The sequence below is a fragment of the Glycine max genome, chromosome 15 (assembly GCF_000004515.6).
Source record: "Glycine max cultivar Williams 82 chromosome 15, Glycine_max_v4.0, whole genome shotgun sequence".
Classification (NCBI taxonomy): domain Eukaryota; kingdom Viridiplantae; phylum Streptophyta; class Magnoliopsida; order Fabales; family Fabaceae; genus Glycine; species Glycine max.
The window spans coordinates 3461730-3475050 of NC_038251.2; the positions used below are offsets into that span (position 1 = coordinate 3461730).

Here is a 13321-nt window from a genome sequence, read left to right on the forward strand (position 1 = left end):
ATAATACGTGGAAAAAATATATTGAATAATGTTAAAAAAGAGTTGTATAATATTGTGTAAATGAAAAACTTAATAATAATAAAAAATATGAAGAATATGTTAACCGCTATCTTTAAAATAAAATGAAGAGTAAAAAAATTATAAGGAGTGTTGTAAAAAAAATACCATAAATTCTAATGCAAATATATAATTCCCATACTTTTATAATAAAATAACAGAGAGAAAAGTCAAATTTAAATTTATCTCCTTTATTACAAAAAATATAAATATAAATACAGTGTACAAAAGTTAAAATTTAAAAGTGAACATACCATATTACTCAATATTCATCGTCATATTATATTTGCTGCTTGAAATTGGATTTATTTTTTTCGTCTAGGAGACCAGGGTTACATATTTTCTTCGAAATAAGTAACTAATTAATTTATTCAAAATCAAATATATCTATGATATCGTAGGGTTAGTTCTTTCTCATCACTAAAAAAATAATCAAATAATAATCACTAAATTTAGTGGTAAAAAATATTTTTCTATTGTTAATTTTAGAAATAATAAAATTTTAGCCAGAATATAAATTTTTCTGTTTACTAAATAAAGTGCTTAAATTTAAAACTTTACTAGAAATCAAATATTTAACACTTAAATCAACTTTTGGTGGTTGAAATTGTGTTTCTTATATTCAGGAACGTTCGCAAATTTTTCTTTTTATAGAAATGGCAAACACCATTGAATATTCATCACTCGAGGAAAGTGATAATAGTGCTTAGTTGGGTACAAAAGTCAGAACTTGCAACCTTTTTGGCTACATTGCATGCATGTTGGGTGAACAGATTCTCCACCATCATTTGAAAGCTAGAGCCATGGGTTGGGCTAAAAGAGAAGTGTTTGTGCTTGTGCACCACAACCAACGGTATGGAGTATTGATCTACAAAAAAGGAACTGTTACGCCACATTGAAGACGACCTAATTTATTTAATATTCTTTTCTTTTTATGTCCTTCGGGTGGAATTCCATGGGGGCTATATACTAGGTAGAGCAACTAAGCAAATGCACCCACTTGCTGGAATCCAACAAATATTAAGAAACTTAAAATATACATATTTTTATTGAAAGATAAAAAATTATGTTTTTGATAATTTTTTTATTTTAATTTCTTGACCAATTTTCTGAGAATACTGATTAGTAAGACTTTTTTTTTTCTTTCCTGATTCCTTTCTAAGTTCAGAGCGAGGCATGCTGTATACTACACGAGCAAGCCATTACAGGTCAATGATATCATTAATCAATAAGATATTAGTATTAATGTTCAATGATAATATGATATCATGAATTAGTAATTGACAACAAAATCAATGTCCTTTAAGCTGCCATGGTATATTTGTGAATTGTAACATCCGACACTAATTAAGTAGGTGTTTGGGAGGAAGAAAGCTCATACTGTAGCTTCCGCTCTAACTCTAAGATGTTATTTTTGGGTTAAGGTGAGGTTAAGTAGATGTCGCCTAATGTTATATCCTCCTGCTCTATCTTAATTTCTATAAATCATTCTACTAATTTTATGATAAGTATTGGATGAAAAATAATTATATTTAATGTCTTGGAAATATAAAACTTATTTTAAACTTTCCATAAAAGATAATAAGAGGATTAGTAAAAGGATAGAATATGAGGATTTAGAATTATTCTTTTATAAATGCTCACGTAACATGTTAGCTAAGTGTTTGTACTTTATTGAGCACTTCTTAAGAATTTAAAAATGAAAAAAAATTAATTAAAAGTGAAGTTTTTTTTTTGGTGAAGAGTTTTATTTTTTAAATGTTAAAAATATTAAAGTTAAATAAGACACTGGCGGACATGATCGTTTTAGTCAGAAAAATTATATTGATATTAAAATTTTATATTTATAACAATAACAAATTAATGAGATATCAGTGTTTTGATCTTCACTTTTTTTAGACTTTTTTTCTCTTTAATTATTATTACAAACCATCTAGTTATTCTCTACTTCAACTTCTCACGTCCATATGTTACATTGATTAAAAAAAGCGCACCAACTATCTAATTAGAATGATTTTTATAATGAAAAACGAGAGAGAAATATAAAATAATATAAGGTAATGAAAAGAAGTAAAAATATATATATATATATATATATATATATATATATATATATATATATATATATATATATATATATATATATATATATATATATAAAGATATATTTATATGTGTATACCGGGCACGAGACATATTTTTCTTTGTTTTATGTATATCAGTGATAACCTAAAAAAAATATATCAGTGATGTATTTCTGTGTGCGTGTGGGGAGGGAGCGAGGGACGTGAAGGATATATAAATATATAGAGAGAGAATGCGTGACTTATTTACCGCACACACACAATATTATTTGCGTGCGTGTACAACATAGACGTGAGACACACACTCACATGACTAATTTACAGCACAGACACAATATTAATTCCATGCATGTACAACATAGACATGAGTCACATACTCACATGACTAATTTACGGCACAAAATTATCTCATTTCTCTCTTTCTTTCCCCCCCACTAAAACACGTTTTAACACCACCATTCAACAACTGGCTAAGGTATTTCCATGGCCATTGGAGAATATAGCCACCTAAGTCCATAGTGGCCCACTCCATAACTCCACAGTAACAGCAATTAATATAGCTGGCAATAACTCCTATATATGTACACAATTGTACTTAACTTCCATACTAAAATAGCAAAAATTAGTAGTAACTCACCCAAAGTAGCCAATTCATGGATCCATTTAAGTTCACAACCATGCATGAATAGAATCTAGAACATCATCATTAATTTTTAGGTTTCAAATTAATAAAAGTTTCAAGACCCTGAAGGCATATTAGACAAAAGTTGGAGTGAAAAGAAACTTGAATGGAACCTCATTATTACCAAAAAGCAGCAGCACAATAGAGAAAAAAAACAAGAAGATACACGCTACGCTTGTCTGGAAGAATCTACATATTTCACACATAATAAAATCATGTGAATAATATATATCTCGTTCCCAAACTCCAACCAAACGATCCATTCTCATTAGTATTTATGGTCCACGATAGTAATTTAAACTATGATCAAGCTGACAAATATGAAAAATATCCAAACAACTTTTTTCTTTCTTTCTAATTTTAACTTAAAAGTATATTATAATTTAATAAAAATTTGATCAAATCAAACGCACTCTAAAAGTGCATTACTAATGCCTAGATGCTGGCTATTGCTTCATAGACTCCCATGTTGTTTCCTGCACTATTTCCGAAATGTTTTTTAACCTTTCAGAATGATTTTTTCGAAAGCCAAAACGGAAGAAATAATTTTACATTTTGGAATAAATATTCTAGTAGGAAAAAGGAAGTCGAGGAAGTATTAGCCCTATGCTTCAAAAGAGAACATGGTTCTGAAGCCCGAAGATATACGAAAATTGGGCTGAAAGGAAAGCTCCAAGCCCACTACAAAACAACAATCCAATCCAGGCCCAACATTTTCAATGACTACTCTGCAACACCCTGTCCCCTCTAACGACGTCGTTCCAAAGCGCGAACAAGTCCTGAACCACCGCCGGAGCAAGAAAGATCGAGACAGAGAGTGATCGCAATGTTGCGACACTTAAGCGTTCACGCGCCGCGTTTGGCGCTGAACTACAGTACGAGGTTAGTTCACCGTGGCAGCAGGCAATCATTAATGACACGCGCATTCTCGTCCTCCGCTGCCGCCGTGTCGCCGCCGTCGAAGGCAATCGTGTACGAGGCGCACGGTGACGAAGTTGGTGGAGGTTCCACCGGTGGAAGTGAAAGAAAACGACGTGTGTGTGAAGATGCTGGCTGCTCCTATTAACCCCTCCGATATAAATAGAATACAGGGCGTTTATCCGGTGCGGCCAGACCCACCAGCAGTGGGTGGGTACGAAGGCGTTGGAGAGGTACACTCTGTGGGTTCCTCAGTTACTTCTCTCTCTCCCGGTGACTGGGTTATTTCCTCTCCACCCTCTTTCGGTGCTTACTCTTTCTCTTTTTTTTTTTTTCATTTTGCAATTTTTGTTACTCATAATTGTGTCTTATGTACAAATCAATAAAAAATAATAAAAGAGAATATTAAAAATAATTAATGGTACATTAAAAAGTTAAAATAATTAATAATTATTTTGATGTACTTTTTTTGTTGGACAATTATAATGGGAAGCCGCGAGTATTATATTTTGAATATTTATTTTTGGCATATACAGGGACGTGGCTGACTTATATTGTGAAGGATGAGAAAGTTTGGCACAAGATAGAGAAGGGTGTGCCTATGGAATATGCTGCTACAATTACTGTTAATCCCTTGACTGCACTTCTCATGCTTGAACACTGCGTTGCCTTGAACTCAGGTACTGTTTCTTTTTTTTACTTGCGGTTAGTGAGTGGATTAACTGGATGTTTGGTTTCATGTTGAAATATCAGTTAACATGATTTTAGGAAAATTTTCGCATGTTCAGCAAGATTAATTCTGGGTTGAATCAATTTCGGTAGTTTTTGCGTCGGATAAAAAAAAAGTTATATGGAATTTTAACATGCTTTTATAATAAAAACATCTAAACTCAATTCAAAATAATTTTGCAAAATTAATTTCATTCAAAATCAATTTATGAACGCTCATGCAAAAACAAACTAAAATTTTGTGAATGTGGCTGTGGATGTCAACAGGAGATGCTATTGTGCAAAATGGGCGACCAGCATGGTTGGCCAGTGTGTCATTCAGATTGCAAAATCGCGTGGCATTCCCAATATTAATATTATAAGGGACAGGTGCTCATTGGAAGGTTTTTTGCTAGTTTTGTTATTATCTTCTATGTATTGTTTTGGGTGTTTGTTTTGTTCATTACAACATATTTTTTGCATTTTTTAAAAATATAATGTGATTATTAAGATATCCTTCTTATTCCCTCCCATTTTTTAAAAATTTGATGATGTCATATTCTGTTTGAATGTTTTGGGGTTGGGTATAAATGATGGTAGTAAAGTAATCCAAGCCACTTAATCTTTGTTCTTGAAATACTTATGAGTTCATGAACCTTCTTATAGGTCCATATTTTTAGCTTATTAACCTTTGCCTTTCACAAGCAAGATCTAACCTAGCAGTAAAAAGAGAGTCAAAAAATGAATTTTTAGGTGTGTGCAACTTCTCTTTAGTGTATGCAGGGCATACCAGTCATGTTTATAAACATAGCTATTCATCCACTGGATACTTTTTTTTATTTGTTTTGAGTGATGTAAGGCTCTGTATAGTAGACCCTATTAAGTGAATTTCTGTAAGCAACTTTAAGACATAATTCTAGAGTTGTGGTTCTTTTGTGCTGGGAATCTGTACTGGATGGTATTTCTTATTGAAGAATTAATGAAATATAGATATCAAGATGCCCAGATATTTGCATGATTGGGTGAAAATGAGTTTCTAGTTTACCCATCAAATCTTCAGATGCCTGTTTGGATTGGATGACTAAGTCGCCATATTTTTTGGTAATAGAATCAGAAAGTACAGAATTGAGGATTTTAGAATACCTGCACCCTTGGTTTGAAATGATACCTCTAAGGCATAATATTTGATTGATCAAAATCAGAAAATGAGTGGGAAAATAGCAAAAAAAAATCTACTCTTGTTGGACCATGAACATTGGGAATTGAGATCCCTTAATTTCTTAACTTGTTAATGGTCTAACCTTTCAAACTAGGGTAGCATATTGATCTAGTTAATTAAATGTAACCATAGTGTAGAACCACATATTTGCAGGATCTTTCCTTGAGGGGATTCTGGTTGCAGAAGTGGTTGAGCACAGATAAAGCTCAAGAGAGCAGAGGAATGATAGACTTTTGAGTCTTGTACAAGAAGGAAAGTTAAAATACGTGTATGTTTTCTATTCTACCTTTCAAATATGGGTTGGATTATATTCACTCAATACGGTCAAATTGCTGTTGAATGTTCTCACATTTCTGTTTCTCATTCATTTGACTTACCAATTTCATTTAATGGTCGCTCTGTTTGCAGGATGGAGTTGACTCCGTTTGATGATTTCAACACAGCATTGGATAAAGCTATGGGAAAACTTGGGAGCCAACCTAAGCAAGTGATCAAATTCTAAAAGTGATGGTGTTTATACTATTTTCTGTTGGATCAAAAATTGTTCTGGAATTTCCAAGAAAAAACAATCTGGGAAGGAAAAGGACTTCTTCAGAGGGATCTATGCTAAGATTTATAGTGCAAGAAATAAGAATTAGAATTTAATTTTTATACATTGTCAATGTAAAAATTTTACACTGTTAACTAATCAAACTTGTGTGCCCCTATTTCTGAGCATTTTATTATTTGTAAGATTTTGCTCTTATTAATGTTTTCGTTGACTTGTCTTCTTTATCCTTCTAAAAACTAAGCATTTTATTTATAAACTGTAATAACTTTATATCAAGGATTTTATTTTTTTTTTTTAATTTTCACAATTATTTTAATCAAATGATTTTTTTCAAGAACTTGGTCGCTCTGTTTTTACATTGTTAACTAATCAAACTTTTTTTTACCAAGTTAACTAATCAAACTTGTGTGCCCTTATTACTCAGCATTTTACTGAAAAGGTTTTGCTCTTATTAATGTTTTCATTGACTTGTCTTTTTTAACCTTCAATAAACTAAGCATTTTATTTTTTTAAACTGCAATAACCTTTTATCAAGAACCTTTTTTTAGTAATTTTGACAATTCTTTTTATCAGTTGAATTTTTCTAATATATTCGTCAATATTTATAATTTCGAATGATTTTTTTTCCTCTAAAACCCTTTTTTCTTTCATTTGTACCCATTTTTCTTGTGTGCCCGGAAGACATCTCTCAAGGAGATGAACTGTTTTAGACGTAGAAAAATGTCTATACAATTAAAAGTCAAATATAATCAACATACTACCGTGTGAGATTTGGATAGTTCATTGTACCATTTTAAGACAAAGGATAACAAATGAATTTTTTTTTTTGAACAATTAGCAATAAAGAGCATACGAGCAATGTAAGAAATTCGGATTGCTTTGCCGCAGCAAGTAAATAATGATTTGAAAACATTTAATAACTATAAGCTTTAACACTATGACCAGAAATTTTCAAGATAACACAACACGAGGAGTCCATGAGGATTAATTTTGTTAACCTAAAAAGTAAAAAGGATAGATAAGGAGCGAAATATCAAATGAGATTAAAAAAAATCTCAAATCCATTTATGTCATGCACACGGGACGCCAAACCCATCCAAATTGAATTCTTGGCAAAATCTTGGGCAAAGAAGCTCAACCCTCTCACAAGTTCATTGCAAAGTTGAAGAGTGCTAACAACACACTACTCTTTCGGGCATACTTTCCATTCTTAGTTAAAATTTATTGAAAATAAAAAAATAAAGTGAGATCCATTAAAGAAGGAAATCCACAATATGAATTAGCTATAAGTTACTAGCATTTCAAGAACTCTTTCTAGGCAATGTGAAACTTGTTTCCTTGGAAAAATCAATCTTCTGAAATGCTTCAAATCCCAATATTAATAGTGAAATCCCGTCCAATCTTGAAAAACACTACCAGCTCAAGAAAGCGTAGCTAAACTAATGCTTACTAGAAAAAGCAATCAACTAAAAGCTCTTGATCATGCAAACAAACACGAGCCATTGAAAAAAAAATCAACTTGACCCAGTGTATCATGATGTAACTTATATTCGCTTTAAATGAATCCCAATATTAGGCCATAAATTATCCTCTTTTTAGAACCCTTGCCTTATAGAATCAAAACCTTTGCCACGTAAAGCAGACGGTGGCCTATGAAGCGCATTCGTTTGCCAATATGTAGTCCACAGCTTCTTCTACAGTGTCAACCACCTGCAAAAGCGAAGTTGCATTATGAATTTATAATCACCACAAGGTATTTTCCTACAGAATGAGTGAATGAGAACGTTAGTCACAACTTTAAATCATCAGTTCGTCACAAGGCTACAATATAGGGCTATATTGCCCTGATTACAACTCCCCACAAATTTCAAATTATGCTTGGGACAATTCAATTGAAGCCGTGTTATAATCATAAGCACATTCCCTAAGAAACAGGTGCTCTCCATGGATCTGGTGACATAATGTAAGTATTTCATAAGCATCAGTCCTCCATCTATTTTTCAAAAGGTGAAAAAAATCGAAGACCCAAAAACAAATAATAATAACAATACTAATCTTGCTCATCTCGGTTCTTTTTTGTATGTCTAAGTCTAACTAAGATTGCAAATCCATTTTAGTTTTGATCAGGCTACCACTAGTTCCCATTATGGCACTAACAGCGGAAGTAAAAAAAATGCCTGTCTCTATCTTATGTCTCCAAATATCCATGACCACTGCAGTCCAAATAAACTTAAAGAGTGAAACAAAAAAAGGTGCAAGTATTTATGATTTTTTTCTAGAGAAACATAACGAATTACCAGATCTGCTGAAAATTTGTCATGATTTTCCTTCCCCTTGAAAACCACAGTTCTGGTGAGAATAGAAAACCAAGGATGCCCAGTCTGAAAATTCAATATTTTCATTAATAGTATCATTTGTCAGCAGATAACTTTACCCATCCCACTTGTGAAATCCAACTCCATGAGACATACCTGTCGTGCACCTCTGATATCGACTGCAGGATTATCTCCAATCATGTAAAGTTTTTAAAATATGAAGCGCTATCATGATTTATATCATAGAAATCATCATAAAGTGACGCCACTAGTTTCTCTAGCACAATTTCTGCATTCTTGAATACAGATGAATGTGGTTTGCCAAAATAGGTATACCTCAAGGAACAAGGGTGAGTCCTGCACATAGAGCTATTAATGGTTATAGATAGATAGAGGTTCTTAAGAACCTAAGTATGAATTAAATCTGCACCAATGTCATTAAACTAATTTGGTTGCTATTTTGATATTATGCTTTAAATAGCTTCTTCTGTTTGCATGAGTGTATTGAAGTATTCAATTTAAAGGAACTAATGTAGTGAAGACGCATTAACAGTTAGATAATAGGCAGTCTTACCTATTTGAAGATGGATTCTAATGCAATCCTGAAAGCTCCCATTCCCAGACGTTCAGAAGGAAATTTAGTCTACCTTTTGTGGGACCTTGTCAGTAAGTATAGTAGTATAGAATTTTAAAAGGGCTCCATATGATCTGTATCTTTCTGCAAGACTTATCCATAGAAAAAATTCAACCACCCTGAATGAAAAGCCTTGGTCATTCACAGATCCATCAAATCCATGTCCACGCAAATAAATAAATAAAATCAAATCTAAGAACTTCTAAAAACCCAACGTAGAGAATGTATTTGTATTTGTTCTCACTTATCAGAAACACAAGCCAAGTCATAATTCAAATATGATTAAACTAAAACTAGTAAAATTGTCAGCAGATTGAAAGTCTCAAGTGTCAAACTCAGTTGTATGCTTCTCTTAATTTTGAATCCTTGTAGAATGCAAGTATATAACTATATATTATAGCATTTACTTTTCCTGTGTCTCTTTTTTGTTTGCTTCTTTTGATTTCATTTCATTTCGACAAAGCCAATGCCCATGAATAACCCAACAAACACAGACCACTCTCAATTACTTTTTCAAGATATAGCTATGTGTACATGATATTATTATATCTAGTGTATTAAAATCTAAACATTGATGTAGTCTAACACTAGCTCATTTTTGTCTATTGAACATCCACCAAAGCAGATGGCTTTGATCCCTGAACCACCATGATGTAACAAAAAAACAATGAGCAGTTTAGTTCACTGAGAAGGAAGAGACCAAAACCACTTATTATCTAATTAGTAATTGTGTTGTTTAATTTCATACACAAGTCATGCTGCTTTTTGAGGAAAAAATGATTGCACAACGGCTAAACTTTCCATTAACTTTTCAATGCTTACAGTATAAGCTGTTTGATTATATTATTGCTCTTCCTAACCTGTGGGATACATTTAAATAAGCCAAAGAATTTCGTAACCTGTACATCCATCACTAAATACGTAGGGAAGATAAAAGAAAGCCAGATCATATGGATCACTCATAAAATCTGTGTAACCTGAATGTCCCTGCTCCAATCAACAGGGTCACTAACTACAAATGCTGCTTGAACCCTTTTAGAGAAGACATCATTCCTTGGAACACTCTCATTAAACTTTGCATTCAATGTAGCAGCCAGCTTGGTTGTCCATTTCTTGTATGGAGCCAGTGGATCAATGTTTTCAAAGCACGAGGCATATTCATCAATTGAAAGAGCATATCTGAAGGCAACAATCAACAAGAAAATAATGATAAGACGGTGAAGATGATGTCAGATTGCTTACTCAACATTTTTATGAAACATCAAACAAGCCAGTTATCTTAAAACCTTACTTAAAACCATATTCTGTCATCATGGCAGCAGGTTCCCCCTTTTCCCACAGCAACAATGAGATTGTTATCAAATCTGCGTGAAGTGAAAAATTTATGAGATAAACATAATGCAAGGAAGTGAAAAATTTATGAGATAAACATAATGCAAGGAAATGGCACGAAGAGCCTAAACTGCATGTTAGTCTTATTGGTTTCAACATGTAAAATTCAAGTGTAAAAGATGGTTTCAGCATGAAATACTTATTTGCAACCAGACAAGATGCATATGCCTACCTCTTGAACAATTGTTTAAATGGAGAATGACCCAGTAAAACCTGCACAGCAATCAGGTTTGGGCAAGGGAAGAACATTTGGAATGTCAACAGAATTTAGGGCAACAATGTGAAATGGCATCACTTGCGACTGTTTCAGAGACAGGTGCATGCAACAAACAAACTGGAAAATAAAACCACAAACATATAAAGGATCAGTTTGGATAAACTTCTCCACAAATACTTCTAGGAGAAAAAAAAATTAGAGAAAACGAAATAAGCTTCTCTATAAACTAAAATTAGCTTATGCATAAGCTAATTTATAGAAGTTTTCTCTTATCAGTTTCTCCAAAAGTTGATTTTTAACTTATGCACAAGTTAATTTTAAATTAAGGGGAAGCTTATTTCATTTTTTTTTTATCATTTTCCTCTCCTAAGAGTGCTTATGGAGAAGTTTATGCAAACAAACCCATGTTATATATCACTACACAGGGGAAGAAGAGAAAGAAAAGTCAGTTACAATAGATTATCACATATTTCCAAAATCAACAGTTCTAAATCCACCGATCAACACAATTACTGAAATGAAGAAAGTACCAAATATTTTCTCATGATCATAAGACATCTTTTTCTTTCTCATCTAATGCGTTCAAAGGATATAGCAAGACTATTCCAACGTACCTGCGAAGGTGTGACCTCTATACCCAACAGTTTACTTAGTTCAAAAGCTCCTTTGCTTCAGGATAGCCCCACCTACATTAAAACTTGAAACTAACATTAAAAAAATTGGTGCTTAATTTCAAACAAATTATTAGCGCGGGCCCGGGACCAGTCTTGTAGATGAGTCATTAAGTGAACCACACTGATGTAACAAACAATTGTAAACAGAAAATATGAAAATAGAAGAACTCACTGTTAGTGAGGAAAACGTAAGGGATTTTCAATCTACCTAACAATATAAACAGATCAACAAATTCAAGAAGAGAAGGTAACAGTGAATAAGAAATGGCGGAAATGAAACAGAGATTTCCTTTCTTTTTTATTAAATTTTATAGTGCAACAAAGGCATCCGAAAGGTCCCCTTAAAAACCGACTCATAAGGGGGTGGTCTAAGCACTTATCATGTTCATGAATTACCCAATGTTGGACTATTCTTAACATGCCCCCTCAAGCCAGGATTCGTCACCACAAAACAAGGGCTGACGCACCCACCAGACAGAAGCAGAATATGACTGTGATACCATATTAAATTTTATAGTGCAGCAAAGGCATCCGAAAGGTCTCTTAAAAACCAGTTCATAAAAGGTGGTCTACCCAGCTATATAAGCACTTACATGTTCATGAATTATCCGATATGGGACTATTCTTAACATTTTTTTATTTTATTTATTTATTTGGTTTACCATCGGCGCCGTATAATTTTTTCAGTGCACCGGGAGAACCACCGCAGGGGAGGTTCCGAACAAAAGGACACCGTCGATGTCGAAAGCGATGCCGAATGAAGACCTGCTAGCTCTACATCAGTAAACGCATTCGAAACCATGAACTTATGAAAGTGATGATACAACGCAAAAAGAGAATGAGCAACGTGAGATTTCACGATTGACGAACCGTTCCGATCGGTGAGAAAATCCGAGTGAGAAAGGATACGAAAACGCAGTTCGCTTTGTCGCAGTTCGCTTTGTCGCTTTGGTTAAGAGTTGGAAGCTCATTGTGGCAAGTGGCAACGGTTTTCCCTTTCAGCAAATTCGGAATCAGCAGAGTATGGGAGCAATAGTTTATTGCTCAACATCCAGAATCGATAGCTATTGTTCGCCAATTAGTTGCTTTACGTGTCAAACGAGTATGGGGTTTATACACCGATGGGCTTAGCCCATCATACTAGGCCCAACCACTTTAATATTACAATTTACATCAACAGCACATTTCACATGAAAGGAGTTGTGCAAGCATATTCAATAGGCTTAATTAGAGGTTTCGGATACGGGTCCTACATACACGGTCATGTTAAATATTTTGGGAGAGAATTTTACTCTTTACTGTGATCCTTTTTTCGACTCCAACAAAATTGTTTGAAATATTGGATATGTGTTTTAGAAAGAAAAAAATCAGAAAATATTTACATTGTATATTTTTCTATAAAATCATGACATTTATAGCATAAAACACAATTATTAATAATGTTATAATTATTTAAATCTTACAATGATTATAACATCAACCAATAAATTTAAAATCAAGGCTAAATTTAAGCACATTTTAGGGAAATAAAAAGCATACTTAAGTCATTAAGATATCATGTATTCCTTTCAAGAAAAAAATTAAAAATGTGATTATGTATTAAGGGATAGCATAGAACAAGTGATATTAAAACTTGGCCTGCCGACACATTACCTATTGGATACATAGTGGTGATGCTGGCAAGTCAAGCACACAACACAAGTCCTACCTCGCTAACTTGATATCATTGAGTCTGACGTAATTAAAAAGGCAAATGCTTGGTGAGGAAGGTAGGGCTGCGGCTGGAAGCTACTAAGTCAAGAGTTTTCCTTCAAGGAACAAGGAATCTAGAAGAACAATGATATATTTATTAAATGTCCTCCTTGCCCGCG

At 33.3% G+C, this 13321-nt stretch overlaps 2 pseudogenes; one reads left to right on the plus strand and one right to left on the minus strand.

The window, feature by feature from the left end:
- The first annotated feature begins 3593 nt into the window (after positions 1–3593).
- LOC100795208 (enoyl-[acyl-carrier-protein] reductase, mitochondrial-like) lies at positions 3594–6375 on the plus strand (annotated as a pseudogene).
- A 1158-nt stretch (positions 6376–7533) lies between these two features.
- Positions 7534–12421, minus strand: LOC100795751 (uncharacterized CDP-alcohol phosphatidyltransferase class-I family protein C22A12.08c-like; annotated as a pseudogene).
- Between the last annotated feature and the right edge of the window lie 900 nt (positions 12422–13321).